General features: G+C 41.3%; 1 long non-coding RNA gene across 6 annotated transcripts in view; it reads left to right on the top strand.

The window, feature by feature from the left end:
* Nucleotides 1-1743: 1743 nt before the first annotated feature.
* Nucleotides 1744-21175, top strand: part of LOC110299368 — a 62884-nt gene continuing 43452 nt past the window's right edge. For 4 of the 6 annotated variants that reach the window (XR_003837123.1, XR_003837122.1, XR_003837125.1 and 1 more), the window contains exons 1-3: nt 1789-2520; nt 11223-11330; nt 12171-12221. This is a non-coding gene — a long non-coding RNA (uncharacterized LOC110299368). The other 2 variants (XR_003837124.1, XR_003837126.1) reach the window with 2 other exon arrangements.

The following is a 21175-nucleotide window of genomic DNA, read 5'->3' as shown; positions in this document are numbered from 1 at the left end:
AATTCAAGAAATCACTTCTGCAATGGATAAATTGCTGGAATCAGTGTGCAGCTTCCCAAGGGGTCCACTTGTGAAGTTCAGCTGCTTCATGGTTGCCTGTGTAGGTTTTTAAGTGCTTGTTAATACTTTCCCAGCTGATATGTAGGACTTGGCAAAGAAGGTGAGTACACAAAGCAATTTTAAAGCTGTTCCCAAGTGGTACCTCTTCTGGATATTTATGCACGTGTCTTCCTTCCCTTAACATTTGCCTATGTATTTTGGAGGAGAAAGCTCATCTGAGGACCACGGTTAGTTTTTCTGCATCACTCACCTAACTTCCCTCTTGAAGGCTGGTGTGTAGTGATTTCCTCCCAGTTGATGCATTTCATCCTGTAGAAAATCTGGTTAAGATGCTGGTTATTCTAAAAAGAGGTAAAACATTTCATTCTCCCTGGAGCTTGTTAGGTTAAGACCCAGGGTGTTCTAAAGGGCAACTAATTAAAAGGAATGAAATAAACAACACAAAAGCTTCAGGAAGTTCCTGAAACTGACCAGTCGCACCAGGCCGATCACTTCCCAGGCTTTTATGAGCAATGAGGACTGCTAAGAGACAGTTTGAGACAGCTGAGCTGCCTGGAAAAGGTTCAGACCAGCTGAGCTGCAGAGAAGACATATTCTCAGACCTGTTGAGATACCTTCAAGATGTGCATTAACTCCAGGTCTTCAGGGTTCATGAGCTGTCACCCATGTTGAGCTAAGCTTTGGTAATGCAGCTACTTTCAAGCCATTTCTGCTCCATTCACCCACTGTCTTAGGGTTTCTTATTTCTATGATCCAACACCATGACCAAAAACAACTTGGGGAGCAGAGCATATATTTTGCTTCCACTTCCACGTTATAGCCCAGTCATGGAGGGAAGTCAGAGCAGGAACTCAAGTAGAGGCCATAAATGTGTGCTCTTTCCTGGCTTGCTCCCTATGGCTTGCTCAGCTGGCTTCCTTATAGAACTTGAAACCACCTGTCCAGGAGAGGCACTGCCACAGTAAGATCAACCCTCCCCATATCAACTGCCAATCTCAGTTGAGGTTTCCTCTTCTAGAGTGTCTCCAGCTTGTGTCAAGTTGTCATAAAACATAGCCAGCACACCCAAACTTCTGTAAATAACCTCAACAAAAGTCAATATTCGCCAAGTTGGACTTTCGGTCTGATGCTGGTTCCCTCCCTGGGGTCAGTTAATGTTTGTTCCTGTCTTCCCAGAAATGGTGTCAGATGACAGTTTCCAGGGAGAAGACCTCTGTGACTGACAGATTTCTAATGTGCCTTTCTCCTTTTCCCATCCCACTATTGTTTCAGAAATAGTGAAGAGGATACCTCGGCAGCTGCTTCTCTTTCCACAAAGGGCCCTTTTCCCCATACCCCTCACTTCAGAGTTGTGCCCCATTCCCCCATTGCCTTCTACCACATTGTCTTTCTTTTAGAAAAGAAGCAGATGACAAGAGAAATCAGTATCTGTGCCTGGCTGGAGGAAGGAAGCTTGTCAAGATATGCAGAGAGTTTTTACAGGAACACAGGTAATGGTTTGTATATGCTCTGCCCAGGGAGTGGCACTATTTGGAGGTGTGGCCCTGTTGAAGTAGGTGTGTCACTGTTGGCTTTAATACCCTAGTCTTAGCTGCCTGGAAGTCAGTATTTTGCTAGCAGCCTTCAGATGAAGATGTAGAACTCTCAGCTTCTCCTGTACCATGCCAGCCTGGATGCTGCCATGCTCCTGCCTTGATGATATTGGACTGAACCTCTGAACCTGTAAGCCAGCGCCAATTAAATGTTGTCCTTATAAGAGTTGTGTTGGTCATGGTGTCTGTTCACAGCAGTAAGCCCTAACTAATACAGTGGGGTAGCTGGGAAAAAGTGGTCTAAATGGGAAAGGAGATAAACTCTGCCCATTAATGTTTAGTGGATATGATATACTATTGTTTGACACTGTCTTTAGGGGTTTCTTTACATTCTCAGTGATGGGAACAGAACCAGAATGGGGGAAGTTGCTGGGGAGAAGGACTACAAAGGTTAAACAGGTTGAGTTGTCTGGCAGCTCCAAGAACAGGTGAGAAATATGGCCCCAGAGGGCAGTAAATTGAACCTTTTAGCAGGTTTATTGTTTTCTGTGGTTTTTGTTTAAGAAGACTTCCATTATATATCACCTTGAGTTTGGGTTTTTTTTTTTTTGGTTGTTGTTGTTTTTTTTTTTTTTTTTTTTTGCATAGCAGATTTATTCAACAGGTTTATTCTTTTACCAGGTCTCATAGTATTTCAGAACTTGTTATGTGGGGTCTTATTTATCAAGAGACTTTATGACTTGATCAGTTATGAATTTTAAAATGTTTTACTAATACCATAAGATGTGTTATGATTTATAGGCCTTGTGTTGATTTCATTAGGAGTTTTCTTTGGGAACTAAGACTCACTGGAGGTAGCTGAATGCAAGCAAATTGCCTGGCTTGTTTGTAATGAACAAACGTGGTACCTGTGGGATCCCTTTGAGGGGTATGGACATTTTTTTTTCTTTATTCATCTTATTCTGGCCCAGGATACAAGGGTGATTTCCATGAGCCTGGTTATCAGTGGGTCTAAATGTCAGAATAACATGTCACACTTCTCTTTCTCCTTAATGTGGCTAATTTTACCTACTGGTACAATCACAGCTACTTTAAAACGTTTTTATTTTTCATTGCTAGGGATCAAAGGCAGTGTATCACAAATGCCAGGCAAGTGCTCTGTGGTTGAGCTACACCCCAGCCTTGGTGAAGATTAATTCAGGTGTTTCATCATCTAGACATAGGTGAACCCCTGTGTTGGTCACCAGCAGCCTGTTGGCATCTGCAGCCTGCCTCACTCTAGGGTCCATGACGAGTTATTGAAAGCATTTGCTACAATCAGCATCTCTTCCTGATTTTCCACAATTTTCCCCCCAGGGTCACTGGACTTATACTTCATTCATTATAATTTCCTTGGGAAATACACACTCCTCACAATATCACCTGAGCAGACAGGTGAACTCCATCCCACCAGAGCACCACCTGGTCCAGTCACTTGCTTAAACTCTGTTGACAATGGTTCAGCATTCTAGTGGAAGTAAGCCTAGCCTTGAAGTGACTCCAAATGGGACACCTGTATTCTTCTCTTCTCTGGCGGGAGAAACCTGTGGTTTCTGGAGGTGAGCTTGGAAGTCAGTTCTCTCTGGTCCTGATTTGATAGACGACCATCCATACATTGAGATTTTTGATTCCTTGACTTGGAATGTTATGGCTTGAATATGAACTATCCTGGACGGGCTCACATTTTGAATACTGGATTCCAGCAAGTGTAACTCTTTTTGGGGGGTGAGTGATAGTAATTATAGGAGATGGGGCTAGCTGGAGGAAGGAAGTCGCTGGCGGGAGTGCCTCAGGTGTTATACCTGGTACTTGGGCCCTTGTCCTTTTGCTTCTCACTTGTCACCTGTGCAGACTTTGCCACATGGACTACCACTGTGAAGTTCTGTCTGGCCACAGGACCATAATCAACAGAACTAAGACTGTGAACTGGTATCGCTGTAACCATAAGCTAAAATAAAGTCACTGTTCCTTACATTGCTTTTGTCTGGTGTTTTGTTACAGAGATGAAAAGTCTAACTAATAACAGTAGCCAAACGTGTTGAACTGGCTCAGCTTCAAGGGTCCTGTGTTATATCCCAGACTGATGCTTTGGCTACTGACTCCAGGAACATCCTTTCTACTGGGGTCCACTCTGGCCCCTCCATTCTTCTGTTTGACATTTATTTATTTATTTATTTATTTATTTATTTATTTATTTATTTATGTTTAAGCAAGGAACTTGAGAGGAACCAATTCTAATCAATTGTGTGATGGGGCATATGGCTTTCTTGGGCTCATCCTTGCTTAGTGCTCTTGGCTTTGCTGTCCCCTCCTGTCTTTTGAGTCCCACAGTGAAGGCTGTGGTCCAGTCTACCCACAACTTCACCAGGTTAGTGAAGAAGCATGGCAAGGAGCTGTGCAGCCCTGTTTCCACATGCGACAGTCCTGTTCTGCAGTCCTTCTAACATTTCCCTCACAATGACTCTTGCACATTCTTGATAAATTTTCTGCCTATATGAATATGCAAATTTCATCATATCAATTATCCTGTTTAAATTCATTAGTAGTTTCCTATTTCTGTAAGTACAACATTAAAAAGCTTTTTACCTGGCCAGGTAGGTTCTGTATGGTCTAGCCTAGGTACTTACTTCATTACAAGGTCTTCTCTCCTGCCCCTGCCTGATTTCTGTCTCTCCTAACATTCTCTCCTTTAACTCTTCATCTTGCAGTCTCCCCTGAACTGTATGCAACTGTGTTTCCTCAAGCAAACTCCCTGTGTCCCCAAGACTGGGTACCACAGCCAGATATTGATAATAATCCTATATGTTCTCTTCAGAGTTGTTGCTGAATGTTCTATTCAAACAGTTGCCACTACCTGCATATTTCCTCCGTATTGATGGAGGGATGAATGGGTCGTGTTTAATTCACATCAGTGTTGTCTTAGTGGTACCAGGCAAGCATTTCTCAATGATTGAATGAGTGCATGGCCTTCCTGCTTAAATTTCAGGATCCAATCCTGCTTGGGTTGTGTCCTGACATTTTCATTTCTATGCACGGCATCTTCTCTAGGCCACTGGACTTAGGGATCAAATTCATGACTTTAGTCTCATAAGTACTACCCTAGAAAGCTTCAAGTTTTAGAAATACATAGAGAGACAGAGGGAGAGAGAGGAGGAAAGGGGAAGGAGGAGAGAGAAGAACGAAGAGGAGAGACCTGAGCATGTCCACTTAAGGAGCTCTTGCTTTCTCTACAGAGCCCTATGTGGTAGTAACATGAAAACCACCTTGTATGGTCCAATCAATGGTGATTCCTCACCTCTGTTCACAGTGTGCTTGGGCGTGAAGTTACCCTAATATGATTTCTAAGAGAGTGAATTTTTTCTGTCTATAGAGCAAAACTCCAAGGTGTCTAAACCAATGCTTCTCGGACTGTGATCTGCAAAATTCTGGGATTTCTAGAGATCCTTATAAGAAATACTTTTTTGTTTGTTTGTTTGTTTGTTTTTGTTTTTCGAGACAGTTTTTCTCTGTATATCCCTGGCTATCCTGGAACTCACTCTGTAGACCAGGCTGGCCTCGAACTCAGAAATCTACCTGCATCTGCCTCCTAAGTGCTGGGATTAAAGGCGTGCGCCACCACTGCCCGGCATGAGAAATTCTTGATGCTGACAAAACACAATGACGATTAACATTTCTGAAACCTCAGCATCCATCAAGGCAGTGACACCAGGAAAGACTAGAAAGCTTTTAATTCTTCATCACTACTTTCATAGCTAAAATTCTATGATAACGTTGATAAACTGGTAGCACTTGTGACTTTTTAAAATTTTTCAGCTCTTGATGCGTGCTTTTTGTGTGTTTTTTTTAATATATAAAAGAAAATAGGTGCAGATTGTTTCTGATGCCTGGCAACATATAGTGAGCATTTCAAGGAAAAACTAATGGGTAACAAAAATGATTCAATCTGTAAAATAGAAGCCATTGGTCTTCACAATGGAGCATTACTTTCATCTCATTGGTTGGTTATCTATTCGTTTAAATTTTATCTGTTTATTTTCATGTCTGTTGGATATATATATATATATATATATATATGTATGTATGTATGTATAGTGGACCATGTGCATATGTGGTGCCCACAGAAGTCAGAAAAGGGTTTCAGAGTCTGTAGAACTGGAATGTTACAGGCAGCTATGAACTACCATAGAAACTGAACTCAGGTTCCCTGGAAGAGCTGCCAGTGCTCTTCACTGCTGAGCTGTCTCTCCAGCCTTTATTGTTCTCTTTTAATTAAAAAAAATCCTTATTACAAAATAACCTTTCAAATAAAATAACATGCAGCCCAGTTTAACCAGACTCAAACTCTATCCAACTCAATGAATGTCTAGACAGTTCGTATTAATGTTCAAAATGAAGCTATGAAGCTTCATATTAAAATTTACACTTTCAGCATCGCATGCTTTTATGCACTTGCCTACCACCAAACCCCCAAATACCCATGGCAGAGTTAGAACTGGAATAATAATTACCTTTGTATCCTCCTTCATGTCTCTTGTCCTTTGCCTGCATTCAGTCTTTCCACATGTAGGCTACTTATTTAGACAGGTGTTCATTGCAGACATTTAAAAACAAAATGAAACAAAACAAACAAACAAAAAACCAAACCAAACCAAAAAAAAAAAAAGAAAGAAAAACAGAAAGAAAAGTGTGAGGAGCCGCCCTCACATTTGCCATTACAAGATGGTGCCGACATCCTGTGTTCTAAGTAGTAAACAAATAATCTGTGCATGTGTCGGGGTAGTTTTTCACTCCATGTGCTCTGCCTTCCCCGTGGCGACAACTCAGTCGATGGGCTGCAGCCAATCAGGGAGCGACACGTCCGAGGCAGAGGACAATCCTCCATAAAAGGGACAGGGTTTTGCCATTCGCCCCTCTTCGCTCTCTGCCTCCTAAAGAAGTAAGCAATAAAGCTTTTGCCGCAGAAGATTCCGGTTGTCCTGAGCGTGTTCTTGCCGGTGGGGACAAGAAAGAAAAGAAAGCCAAAAGCCAAAACCAAAACAAAGTAGCTGATGCTTATCACCAAGGATGAAATTTAAGCTTTTGAGGAAAATTATATTTGTAAGAATAGTTATGTTTGACCCCTAAGTTTACCGTTATCCCCATATTTCAATACTATTCTGTTAGGGTCAGTAACAGTCAGGAAGGACAGTGTTCAGCACCGGAGAACAAGATGTCTTTAATCCGGGAAGAGCCAGATGATTCAATGAACCAATACTTTCTGAAGGATCGAAGCATTAAGCCTGCTCGGGGAACGAGAAGCTGAAAGAGTAAGAAAGATCAATGGATGGTGATTTAAGGCAAGACAAATGTTCCTTTGATGGGTTTTCAGATGCTACACTGTGCCTAATATTTAAACAGTTCTGACTTGGTGTGTTTCAGTGTAGTATCAAAAGAGAATATCCTTAATCCACTAAAGGAGTTATTAAAGTATCGCTTCATAGCCTATCTATGGCCTGAAGTCACATATTTTGGTATATTCCAACCATGCGACACATCACAATAGACTGAAAACAAAAGCAGATAAGAAAAGGCACCTCTCTTGAACTGAGCATGGTCCCGTAAGACTGTTGTTCCAGCCTTCAGTAGACAGAGGTTGGAGGTAGCGAGGGTTCGGGGGCATTCGCTGCTACACAGTGAGTTCTAGGCCAGCCTGAGTTACATGAGACCTTGTCTGAAAAACAAAAGCAAATGAAACAACAAAACCCAAACATATACCAGCTGTGTGTAGTGGATCAGCAACAGGAATATGATAAAGGACAGATATCATGTTAGTTTTCATACTTGAAAATAAAATTATTTTTCACAACTGCATGCCGTTTTTACTGGCTTGATTCATTTCAGACTAATGAATACAGGATTTTAAAATGCTTAATTTTAGTTTCTACTAAAAACTAATCGTCAGAGTTGTCAATTTGACAGGACCTATAATCAGGTAGGAGACAAACCTCCAGGCACACCCATGAGGATTACTTAGAATAGGTTAGCTTCTGGGCATGCCTATGAGAGATTGTCTTAAATAAGTCAACTGAGCTACCCTCGCAGAGGGCAAAACCATTCCCTAGGCTTGGTTCCTAAATTTCTTACAAAGATGGGCTCTAGCAGAGTACAAATATTCATTGCTTTCTTCTCTCTGGCTAGGGAGGAAATGGAGCAGTTGCTTCAGATTTCTTGTCTTTCCTACCATAATGGAATCTACCCTTAAACTCTGAGCTTATACAATTTCTCCCTTTCTCAAATTGTTTTGTCTGGGTTGTTTATCATGGCACAAGATAAGTCGATAGGATAGAGGGTGTATACAGATGAATACAATATGCAAAATAAGAGGTAGATGATATTGGATCAGAACCAATTCGCGGTCATATTTCTCTGACTGGTGATTGACTTAGCTGCAGGATAGCCACGGAATGAGGAAGGATGAAAGTAGGAAATTATTTTAAAGTCACTCAAAAGAAGGCCTAGGCTCTTTGCCTTGGGTGACTGTTGCTAGAATGGCAGGTGACATTAGGAAATGTGCCCATAAACAGAAGCAAGGAAGGTAATGACCAACTTTATTTCAGGTCCCATAGACAGCATTGAACTGTAGGACTGTCTCTGGGGCTGTCTTTCCACAGAGACTCTGTTCCTGAAAATGATGAGGCTGTTTCTTTGCTTGAGTGGGACTGCCCTTCACTGACAGCGGACAGTATTCCCAGGCAGGAATTTGTCTCCAAGCTTCAAACTTACAAAACGTGTCACTGATCGGAGACAGTGTCTTTCCCCCATTTTGACTTCTTTTAGTACAGAGCTCAGATTCATACCAGCCTCAAAGATCATTAGCAGGCGATGCCCACCTCGAGGTTTTATGCACGTAGTTCATATTTGGGTGGATGATTTCTTCTCCTCGTAGCCCTCCCTACCATCCAAAGCAGCAGAAAATAAATAGCCATATAAAAGAGGTGAATGTTGCAGACAACAAAAAAACAGCCAAGACTGCGCGGCACTTCCCCCAAAGACTCATTCCAGTCTATTAGTTGCATAATGCATGTTTTAAAAAAGAACCCGTTGTAAATACATATTTGTTTAGATGGACTGCACTACAACGGGAGAATCTCCTGGGGAGAGAGTATGTATTTTACAACCTGATCAAAAAAAAAAAAAATCTTGGGAAAGGTAAAGTAGAGATAAGCAGGGAGGTATCAGGACCTTCTGCACTAAAGCCAAAAGAGAGCTCACCTCTCTGCACTCCTGGTGACCCCCTGATCTCTGAGAAGTTTCTGGCAGCCTCCTCTCTCCTTGATGCCTAGAAGCCACTCAGGCTTCATGTGGAATCTAAGGAGAGATGAGAAGAATGGTCTTCAGGTACATGGGGGCTCCGGATCTTGTCCTTGACCACTCATCGGAGCTGGCTAGTAGTACAGGTGAATCTGGAGGTTTCACCTGTGAGACCACGAGCATGAAGTAAGCACCCCCAAATTGTGTGATTGCTTCCAAAGGATCCCATCAAACTCAAAGTCACTCAGGACCTGCCTTGGGATCAGAATGAGCCATTTCTTCCTCTAGTGCTCATTATCATAAATTAAAATACATCCCTACTGTGTTAACCAATGCCCAGAGAGACAGCATCAGCTTCCTCCTCGATAATTTTCAGAACGTCTCTCACCCAGGCCTGTAATGAGAAGGAGTCTGAGGTGGGAAGGTCACGAGTTCCAGGCTGGCCTAGGCTAAATAGTGAGACCCAAGACAATGGAACCAAGAACAGAAGAGTGAATCTTGGGGAGGGAAGCAGACACGGAAGGTGACTCGGAGTTGAATTTTCAGCTGTGTGAAGGACGAGGGAGCCCTCCTCGCCAACCTTTGCCTTCACATGTAAGCCGTTCCCTTCTGTGTTCTGCCAGCCTGCTTCTTTTCAGCTCTGGGGTGCACGCAGAGTGGAAGAGTAATTAATTACTTGGGTGATGATGGGCATTTCCCATGGTGCTGCATCAGAAGCAGCATGATGTCAATTTGTCCCCCTGGCTGGCAATGCTAAGGCCATCCACCTGGTGAAAGCAGTGGCTGCCCCCTCTTCTGTCCCCGTATCCTGAGCTGTTTGTAATGACTGTGTAAATATCTTCCTGAGGAGTTTTCCAGGCAGGGGTTTATTAGGATAATCTGTGAGTAGCTCAGTGATTCATTTACATTTGGAAAAATGGTAGATTTTCTTATTGGACCATTACTTTGCATGAAGATTAGCTGGTGTTGATACGTTACTAGGAATCTGACCTACAGACTGCAGTTCAATCTTCACTCAGTGTCCTGTAGACTGAAACCATTATTTTATCCACATTCGAAGTGTCTCTGGCTTGCCCAGGAGGACCTACTGAGTTTGCTCATCAGCATTTGATCCGGTCATGAGTTGGTCCCAGGTCAGCTCATCTTTTCTGGCACATGCATGGGATCAGCCACTTACTCAAGGGGTACCATTTCCTTTTAAAAATAAATGACTCCTACCAAATGGGGCCCAGGTTCAGGATATGCTGCACCCTACCTGAGGTACACGCTACTCAGGTCAGCAATGGTCAGAGCCAGTAGGTGGAAGAGTTCCCTTGAGATTCCTTCTGTCTTTAACAAAGTCTTCAGCGCCTCATAATTATCCCACATCTATTCTGGGACCATGGGGGGACATTTGTCACTTTTCCCCTTTCTACATGTGTGACCCCTTTCTCAGGGAGAATTCTGGTTCCTCCAAATGTTAATGTATGACCACACATTTGAATCTGGGCTCCAAGTTAATAGGTTTAAACAACCTCAATAGAAAACACTTAGAAAGACAAATTGATGTATACTGAGCATGCACAGACTTTACCCTTTGCCAATACTCCCTAAATAGTATAACAGCTACTTACCTAACAACTCTTGTTCTTGTTCTTCTTCTTGTTCTTCTTCTTGTTCTTCTTCTTGTTCTTGTTCTTCTTGTTCTTGTTCTTGTTCTTCTTGTTCTTGTTCTTGTTCTTGTTCTTCTTCTTCTTCTTCTTCTTCTTGTTCTTCTTGTNCTTGTTCTTGTTCTTGTTCTTCTTCTTCTTCTTCTTCTTCTTGTTCTTCTTGTTCTTCTTGTTCTTCTTCTTCTTCTTCTTCTTGTTCTTGTTCTTGTTCTTGTTCTTGTTCTTGTTCTTCTTCTTCTTCTTCTTCTTCTTCTTCTTCTTCTTCTTCTTCTTCTTCTTCTTCTTCTTCTTCTTCTTCTTTTTCTTCTTCTTTTTCAAAGTATGTTTATGTGTGCACCTGCATGATTTTTATGTGTATCACATGTGTGCAGGTGCCAATGGAAGCCAGGGCATCTCCTGGGGCAGAAGTTACAGATAATTGTGAGTCACCTGATATGGATGATGTGAATCAAACCCAGGTCTTCTACAAGAGCAGTATGATTCTTCAAATGAAAAATGTCCCCTGTAGACTTGCTTATTAGAATACTTGGTCTCTAGTTGGCAGTACTCTTGGGGGGAAGCTGGGGAACATTTAGACTTTGGAATGTTGCTGGGGGTGGGTGTGTCACTGGACGACTGGATTTGAGAGTTTATAACCTCACCCCATTTCTAGCTCACTCTCTTAGCTTCCTGTATGGGATTGAGATGTGATCTCTCAGCTTCCTGCTCCAGCCACCTGTTGTCATGCCTCCTTACCATGATAGACTCTACCTGGAGAACTGTAAGTCAATACAGACTTTCCTCCATAACTCATTCTTGTCCATGTTGTTTTATCATAGTCATAGTAAGCAATGTTAACCCACGAGCCATCTCTCCAGCACTTTACCTAACTTTTTTTCCCCATAGTAGGTAGCATAACCACCTGGAAATTATTTTTGTGGATATGAAAGGATGTGGGTAGATTACTTATAATGACCATGCCATGTGTGTGAATATAGGAGCAGCTGCAGATTCTGGAACTAAATCATCATGGATACCAAAGGGTGGGTATACTGTGTAGGCAGACAGCAATCTCAGTGCCAAGAATTACTAAAACCACAGCCAACACAGGCGTGCTAAGTAAATTCTAAGGAGCACTTGAAGTCATCTTGTGATCTTTGTAGCAGTTTTATTAGTATGCTTAAGCTAAAGCCAGTCATGGGGAAATATTAGAAAAATTAAGATGTGACTATGTTTTATAGGACAGCTGCCCTGCCTATGTGCGTTCTCTCTCTCTCTCTCTCTCTCTCTCTCTCTCTCTCTCTCTCTGTGTGTGTGTGTGTGTGTTTGTGTGTCCGTGTATATATGTATTTATCTGTCTGTATGTCTATCTTTCTGAGTAGGGAACTAGTCTCAGCCGTGTGATTGGGGGAAAATTCCACAGGAGAACCTTCTAGGATAAAAGAGTAAACATAAACATGGATCATATATTCTATAACACTGGTGCAATGATATTAAGCATCTTGGGTGTGATAATGGCTCTATGCTACTGGACACATTTATTTATGGGAGAAAACTTCAATTAGTAGGCATTTCTGAGTCATAAATAATGATTATTGTTTTTCTTATTTTCCTTTTAAAGACAGAGATGCTGAGGAAGGAAATATAACTTCAGGCTTATTAATGGCTCCTGGTAGGTACCTACTTCTGACGTCTGATCATTAGCTATCTGTTTCTTAATCTATATTCAGCTTAATGACTGAGATTTTCATTTCTAGAGCTCTGCCAACTTATTTCTTTTTGAAATACGCATTTCTACAGTCTTGTTTCATGCCTACTTCAGAAATTTAATTCTTTTCCTTTAAAAAATGCCTGAGTTATTAAAAAAAAATTTCCCCTAAAATGCTTACTGTGTAGAAAGGTCTTTCAAGCTGATGTTTCAGAGTCTCAGTCGGGCTCTAATTTACTTGCTTGCCCTTTTTATGGAGTCAGATTGCAGATCTGCTTCTTTCTTACCTGCTGGGAGATGTGTTTGATTTGGCCCATTCTCTCTGTGGGTATGTTCTGCTTTTGACCCAGTTACAGGGCCATTGTGGGTTGTTTAAATGAGAATGGTCACCATAGGCTCATATGTTTGAACGCTTAATACCAGTGTGGTGAACTGTTTGGGAAGGATTAGGAGGTGTGGTCTTGTTGGAGCAGGTGTGTCACTGGGGGTGGGCTCTGAGGTTTCAAAAGTCTATTCGAGGCCCAGTATCTCTCTCTGCCTGGTGTCTGCAGATCAGGACATAAGCTCTCAGCTTCTACTGCAGTCCCGTGCTCCCCACTATGATGATCATAGACTAGCTCTCTAAAACTATAAGCAAGCTTCAAGCAAGCTTTCTTATGTAAGCATTGCCTAGGTCATGGTGTCTTTTCAAGGCAGTAGAGTGGCAACTAAGACAGTCATAGAAGTAATTTGCTTCTTCATGCTAAAGATTAATATCATCCCAAAGAAAACTTAATTTTCTTATTTTCTGTGGTGTTTTAGTAGCTCTATATACTTTGATGTATCAGATTTTTTTTTTAAATTTGGGAAAGACATTATCTTATGTAGCCCAGGCTGGCCCAAAGTCATTATGCAGCTGACAGTAACCTTGAATTTTTGATCTTCCGGCTTTTGCAGCCTGAATGCTAGGGTTACAAGAATATGCTATCATGCCCGAGTTTTGTGGGTTTGGGAATGAACCTAGGACTTCATGCATATTAGTCATGGACCCTGCAAATAGGATACAGTCTCATCTTCCCAGGACACAGTTTATATTTATTTTGAGGCCCTCAAGTTGTAAGGATTCTCTGGGGCTTGGAAAATCAAACCCTCAATGGTTTTCAGCAGGGTTTTTAATTCTCAAGGAATCACAGGTGTACTAAAGTAACCAGCAAGCATCCTTTAACTGTGGCTGTTTCCCACCAAGCTGTGGCAGCCTCACTCACAGTCAGGAGCAAAGGCATGTTCTCCTGAAGTTGCCACGAAAGACATAAGGCAAGCAACACAGAACAACCACGGCAGAGTACAGAACACCTGGCTTGTTTATAATTATACCTGGATTTCAATGCACAAGGTCTTCTTTTCTGGTTCTAAGGCCTCCCAGTGTCACTTTCTTCTTAATTCACAGGTAGGATTGTTATGCAAATATCATGCTTGTAGGCAAGGCAGAAACTTGATGAGTGGGGCGTGGCCATCTTTCCAGCCTCAGTCACTCTTGGTCACTAAGGCAAATATTATCAGACCTCTGTATTTTTCAAACCAAAACAGGGTTTTGTGGGGGGTTTTTTCTTTCTTTTTTCTTTTTCTTTTACTTTTACTTTTTCTTTTTCTTTTTCTAGCTACGCAATTTCAGAATGTTGACAGCAAGAAAGAATTTGAAAATGGGAAAAAAAAAGACAATTTAAAGAATTTGGAAACGCCTTCCCCTCGAATCTAATATATTTATACTTTTGCTGTACCAGGTTGCTAATAGCACAATTCGCCAACAGCCTTTTGAAATTACTAATTCTCATAACGTTTGTGAGAAAGAAAACTGCTCTGTGAAATTACAGTAGATGCTTGCTTGTCTCTGTATTCATCTTTGTAACAGTTTATACGTTGTTCTGGGTCGTGTCATTTATACAAATTCTACATGCAAAATTGCAAAACTGCAAGTGGAGGCACTTTTCTCTCAGGCTATTTATTCCTCTAAGTATGGTGATGTCTTTGATCCTATAGGCAGGTTTTCTTTTAAGGGAAACCATTAAGAAAAATATAATCAAAAACAGACATCAGTGGACCCTCAAGTATTACTAATAGAATACTCACGGTCATCAGTGAATTGCCTACATTTAATTTCTTCTATTTCTTTTCTTCCTCTATTTCCCTCTTCCCAAAAGAATCCGCACTTTGCTAACTTTTGAGGGAGAGATGTAGCTTCATCCTAACCTGCCTCTTTGAGAGAAAGATGTGGTATGATTCTAAGCCATGATGGGTCTGCGTGGGCAATGTCTGAACATGTTTCCCCACAGAAGAAAGGACTGAAGAAGGAGAGACCAATAACTAGTATCTGAGATCAGGGAGCCTCTGGGAAGACATATATTCCGTGGAACCTCAGTGTTTGCTTTGATTGTGCTTGGCCTAGGCTCACCTTCCTGTCCTTTGCTTAAGGAGCTAGAAAAGGCAACAATAACATGAACAGCCTACCTATGTCACCACTGGGCCATTTCCACTTCTCTTGGGTCAACGAAGACTGAGAGACCAAGCCAGAGGTCCATTTGTCCTAACCAGTCCACATGAGGTGATGTCAACTTGCTGGCCTTTATCAGTGCCCAAGTCCAGCCAGCATCTGTGATCTACTTTGATCAGTCTGGTTTATGCCTAAGGGACTAGTGAAAGAAGTACACTTTTAGATGTGTTTGCAAGGGTGTTTCTAGGGAGGGTTAGGTAATAAGGAATTCTACCTAACCAATGGACTACCTAACCAAGCATCTGTGATCTACTTTGATCAGTCTGGTTTATGCCTAAGGGACTAGTGAAAGAAGTACATTTTTAGATGTGTTTGCAAGGGTGTTTCTAGGGAGGGTTAGGTAATAAGGAATTCTACCTAACCAATGGACTAGTTGTTTGATGGGTTTATACTGTAATGGTATTATTAAGCAGGATTAATTTCAAGGTGTGGGGTCTTAGAGGAAGTGACTAAGGGGGTATCTTAAAGAGATGGTGTCTTACCCTGGCCCTTCTTGTATTCCTTTCTGTCTGTTTCTTGTCTACCAAGCAGTGAAGAGCAGTCTCTGACATGGTTCTGTCAATGTGATGTTCCCATGATTTCCATAGGAACAAGCAACCACAGGCTGAGTCCTCTGAAACCATGAGGCAAGATCAAGCAAAGCCTTCTTCCTTACATTGTGTGTATCAGTGCATCTAGCTATGGCATCAGCCAGCTAAAAAGTGGTTCATGCCATGTCTGTCACATGTTGTCTCTCCTCATCACCCAGTGTCAGTTCATCAGGGAGAACCTCACATCATTTTCAGTTGCCCTGAGTTTCAGTGTGTGTTGGGATCTATCCAGCTTGGGGACTTCATAGTTCTCTTTATTGTAGGTGAATTTTTAATGACAGAATGCTCAGAGCCTTTCCATATGATTCCTGCAGACTCCATGGCCAGTGAGCTACAGGGTCCACAATGCTGTGAAAGTCCTGTTAGATGCTGTATGACTTCAGAGTATGGCTTCTTTAAAACAATTCTTTCACACTTGTTCTGTATACCCTCTATTCTGGCTTTTTTTAGAGCCTATGTGCCTCTCCATTGCTGTCTGTTCTTGTTACTCCATCATCCTTACAGTGCATTTGGAGTGATCATTCTAAAACAAAATCTTACCTTATCATTACCGAAGTTAGGTTAGAATAGTTGATATCTCTCCTTGCATAGAGAACAAAAGCCTATCTAGAGAGAACATCACTGAAGGGCCTTCACAACCTCTTCCTAACCTCACTCCCTCTTTCTGCTGGCATATTTTCCAGCACACTGTCAAAAACTGTTTGCTGTGTCCCAGGAAAATGCAGCATTTTGGATAGAAGGCTTTATTTAGTTAATGTGTAACAATTACTATGCACGCAACCGACAACTCTGCTTCAAAAATCCATAAAGCAAGCAGCCATGGAAGTGCATTATAAACATCTATAGGGATGTTCTTTAAGTCTTTCTCAAATTAAAAATTAAAAAAAACTTAACTTAAAATTTTTAACTGAAAAAAAAAACTTTGTTAGGTTGTATTTAATGGTGTTGGCTATTCTTGTATTGGACCTGAGTTTGGTACCTAGCTCTTACATCAAGAGATTCACAGCTGTTCACAGCTGTCTGTTATTCCAGCTCCTGAATGTCTGACACCTTCTTTAAGCCTCCAAGGACATGAACTGCACTGCAGTCATGTTCTTCTAAATACAAACACACAGAGTCTCTCTCTCTCTCTCTCTCTCTCTCTCTCTCTCTCTCTCTCTCTCTCTCAAATCTCTATATTTTCTAAATTTTAGAAAATCATTCTTAAATTGTCATCCATTATAGACCACTTCCAACTAAGTTGCACAAATATAAAAAATATTTTAATAGATATATCTTATATTCAAGGTCCCAGGAATGTACAGAGACCTTTCAAATTTGTTCTTCATTTTTCTTCTAATAAAAGAAGCAAAAAGGAAACAAAAAGAATATAATATCAGAAGTTTCGTGTACAAACAGAGAAAAGTCTCTAAATAAAGTCTAATCATGTTGAGTTTATCTTAGGGAAGAAACAGTATAAAGAAATCTAAAGAAACCTATTACTGTAATTAATATATTTTACAGAATAAAATAGAAATGCTGATTAAACATCAAGTGGGAATTAGATAAAATTAATCTCTCAATAATGGATTTTTAAATCCAAGTAAGTTATGAAAGGAAGAAAAATTCTTAATTCAATAAAAATACACAAAGACATTTAGATTTGTGATGTAAAGCCAGAAATACAGTACTATCCTCTTATCCTCTGGGCTGTGTCCCAAGACTACAGACGTGCCTTCAACTCAGATGCTTGCTATATGCTTTCCTTGCTCTGTACACAAAGGCTTATTTTATAAATTCGGCATATGAATGGTTGATACCAAATGCACAATAAAATAGAACAAAAATTATATGACTATTCTCCCTCTTTCTGTCTCTCTGTCTCTCTCTGTCGCTCTGTCTCTGTCTCTGTCTCTGTCTCTCTCTCACACATACACACACTACATTTTTGTGGAGCTAAAGTAATGACTCAGTAGTAGAGTACTTGCTTCCCTTTGCAGAGGACCCAAGTTTGGTTTCCAGCAGCCATGCTGTGTGGCTCACAGTCAACTGTTAACCCCAGCTAGGGGATTTGACATACCTGGCTATAACTCCAACTTCACAGGTTCTGGCATTCTCTTTTGGTCTTCATGGACACCGGGCATGCATGTGACTTGTATAAGTACATTCATATGTGCGTGCAGACAAATACGCAGACAAATAAAAGAAAAACAAATCTTTTTGAAAAATCTAGAAAGTCAATTCTAAAATCATATAGGAGAAAAACTGCAGAGAACACTGAGGTGGGAGGAATAATTTTTCTGTGGAAGTCTCACATTTTATTTAAAGGCATATCAGTTAAAACTGTGGGTCCCAAGAAAGCAATCAAGCCATAGACCAGGCTAAAGAGAGAAGTATAACTGTAGAAATAAGTTTAAGATAAAGAATTGAAGGGAACTAAAGGACAGGGATTGATCTCATCAGCTAGTGGTGAATGTATTTGGTTACTGGATTGGAATCCATAATATAAAACCATGAGGCTGATTGAAGAAAGCAGTGATAAAGACCACTAGGAGGAAAGAGCCTTGGGATGTAGAGAGTACTCTTAAATAAGATATGATGCCCAGAAGCTGTGAAGAATAGGTTGATATCTTTGACTATGCTGAAGCAAACACCAGGGCTGATGGAGAGGCCCAGCAGCTCTAGGCTTTTGCTTCCAAGCCTGATGACTTGAGTTTAGTTCCTTGGAGCCAAATGATAGAGGGGAAAGTAGTTTTTGAAAGTTATTCCATCCTCTCATTTCCACTTACATATCATGGTGCATGTATAGTCCATATTCTCTCACCCATCCCAGGAAGGAAGGAAGGAAGGAAGAAATAAATAAAAAAGTATAAATTTAAAATGAAGCAAACATAGTCATCTGAACAAAGACAAATGGAGAAATAGTTATTATATATATATTATATATACACCAAAAATTCTCATCTAGAATGTATGAGATATTCCTAAAAATCAGCAAAACAAACAAACAAACAAACAAAAAACCCTTTATAGATAAAGAAAATGATTTGACAATTCAGGAAATACAAATGTACATCTTTATGTACTTAAAACATCATTTTCTCCTATATCAGAACATTAAGTTAAAACAAGATTGTTTCTTTACATTGAATTTTAATTTAACTTTAGTTGTGTATGTGTGCATGGGTCCAGAAGGGGGCATCGTATCCTGTGGAGCTGGAGTTTCAGGCAGATCTAAATTGCTCTACCTGGGTGCTGAGAATACTTGGATCCTCTGGAAGAGCAGCATATATGCTTAACCTCTGAGCTATCTTTCCAGTCCCCAAATAATTTTTTTTTTAATGCTAAGATTTTAAATGACTGCCTGATAAATCCTGAGCAGGTGAGGGCATAGGAAAATATGTCATTTACCATGGGTGAGACATCAATTAGCCCTTCAAAATGGCAATTAGACAGAAGACCATGATAAAGCCATACCCTTTACAACTTAGAGCACACATATCTATAAACAAAGTCACTTCAGCTCTAGAAAGGATGATAGACTTCTGAAAGCTTCAAAGACTTATGTGCAAAACTGTATACCAGTCTTCTCCTCCAAAGATTTATTTGTATGCATGTATGTGCTTGTTGGTGTGCCCTTGAGGGGAAGTGTCTGATCCCTTGGAATAGGACTTACAAGCTGTGAGGCACCCTTTGTGGGTGCTGGGAACCAAACCCCAGTCCTCTGGAAGAGCAGGGATTCATCTGAACTGCTCGATCATCTCTGCAGTCTCTTGGCCACTGGTCTGTTTGTAATGATGAAAACATGAGAATCATTTTAGGTAGTAAGCTCCCAGAGATCACAGCACTCCTTACTGTGGAACACTAGGACACAGTACAGGAAGACCAACAGAGTCAACTAACCTAAACCCTTGGGGCTCTCAGAGTCTGAACCACCAACCAAAGAACACACATGGACTGAACCTAAGCCTCCCCACACATGTGCAGCTTGGTCTTCATGTGGGTCCTGCACACCTGGAGCAGGGGCAGTCCCAAAAGTTGTTGCCTGTTTGTGGATTATGTTCTTCTAGCTGGGCTGCCTTGTTTGGTCTCAGTGGGAAAGGAAGCACCTAGCCTCACAGTGACTTGAAGTGCCAGGGTTGGGGGATACATGGGAACGGGTGGGGGTGGGGGTGTCTGCCCACTCCGAGGAGAAGGGGAGGGGGTGGAAGGATTGTGGGAAGGGGTGACAGGAGGGGGCATTAAGAAGGATTAAAGTGAATAAGTAAAAAGTAAATTAAAGGAGAAGAAGGAGAAGAAGGAGAGGAAGAGGAAGAGGAAGAGGAAGAGGAAGAAGAAGAGGAAGAGGAAGAGGAAGAGGAAGAAGAAGAAGAAGAAGAAGAAGAAGAAGAAGAAGAAGAAGAAGAAGAAGAAGAAGAAGAAGAAGAAGAAGAAGAAGAAGNAGAAGAAGAAGAAGAAGAAGAAGAAGAAGAAGAAGAAGAAGAAGAAGAAGAAGAAGAAGAAGAAGAAGAAGAAGAAGAAGAAGAAGAAGAAGCAGCAGCAGCAGAGGGGGAGAAATCAAGAGATCATCTCACTTGTATGCTAATTTAATTTTGTTTAAGGACACATGGAAACAGGGTGATGAAAACTTACTGGGAAGATAGACCTCTGATGATTTTGTAGTACTCGTATATCTAACGAGAAGCAAGAGAACAGGGTTCTGTTTACACTTTGGTAGACAGGAAACACCTTAAGGACTTCTACCACTCTGTGCATTTCAGAGATATTTAAATTGTTTACTGTTTATGGTGACTTACCTTTGAAGTGAAATCTCAAGAACAAACATGTGTAATTTTATTTCCGAATCGAATGTCTTCCCATCTTCTCCAAATAAATATATTTCAATATGAGTTTGAAGGAACCCCTTTGACTGCACAGGGCACTGCATTTTTTCACCTACCTGGCTCACCTCACAACACCCCTGAGTCGGAATGAGAGAACTGTGAGAAGAAAGGCCAGAGCTTCTCAAGGACAAGTGGGTTTCTGTAGACTTGCAGAGTCACATAGGCTCATACAGACTCACAGGACACACCACACACGCACACACACACACATACACACACAGACAGACAGAGACAGAGAGAGACAGAAACAGAGACAGAGGGAAAGAGAGAGAGAGATCAAAGGTGGGAAACACAGAAAGACACTGTCATGGAAAACACTGGTTAATTCAAGACAAGAGGATATTTCCAAAAGTTGCACAGGAGTCTCTGGCTGGGAGCTCCTTGGTAGGCACAGGGAATCAAAGGCAGTTTGGAGCTGCACCCTAGGAAGCCTCTTGCTTCATAGGTTCCCTGTTCCATCCATAAGACCACTGGCCAAGCAGTCTGATGCAGCTGAAGGCCACTGGCTAGGCTTTGCACTTTATGTCCTAAAAAGTTCTAGAATGCAGCTGCTCTATTGAGCATGAAGGAGCACATCACGTTTTCTGAAAGTGTTAAGCACCATCTTTATACAAAAACCGAACTCTATGTCCCAGGTCTGATGCGTGAGCATTGGGTGATCTCAGAAACTTCAATAATGGTGTCGTGTCTTGGGACCTTGGCAACCTTGGTGGCCGTATCTTATGAAGAGCTTAGTCAAGAGAAGGAATGAGATCTTATTTCCAACCTCAGCACCTGTGTCAGTCAACTTTCCATCATGGTGACAAAATGTCCGAAGCAAACAACTTCTTAGGAGGAAAGATTTATCTGGACTTACTGTTCTCGAGATTTCAGTTCACGCTTGGTTGGTCTGTTGCTCTGGGGGCTGTGGTACATAGTTCATCATGGCTGGAGCTCACG

Source organism: Mus caroli, chromosome 7 (assembly GCF_900094665.2).
Source record: "Mus caroli chromosome 7, CAROLI_EIJ_v1.1, whole genome shotgun sequence".
In the NCBI taxonomy this organism is placed as follows: domain Eukaryota; kingdom Metazoa; phylum Chordata; class Mammalia; order Rodentia; family Muridae; genus Mus; species Mus caroli.
The sequence above is the reverse complement of the archived record's forward strand: the minus strand, read 5'-3'. Positions and strand labels throughout refer to the sequence as shown.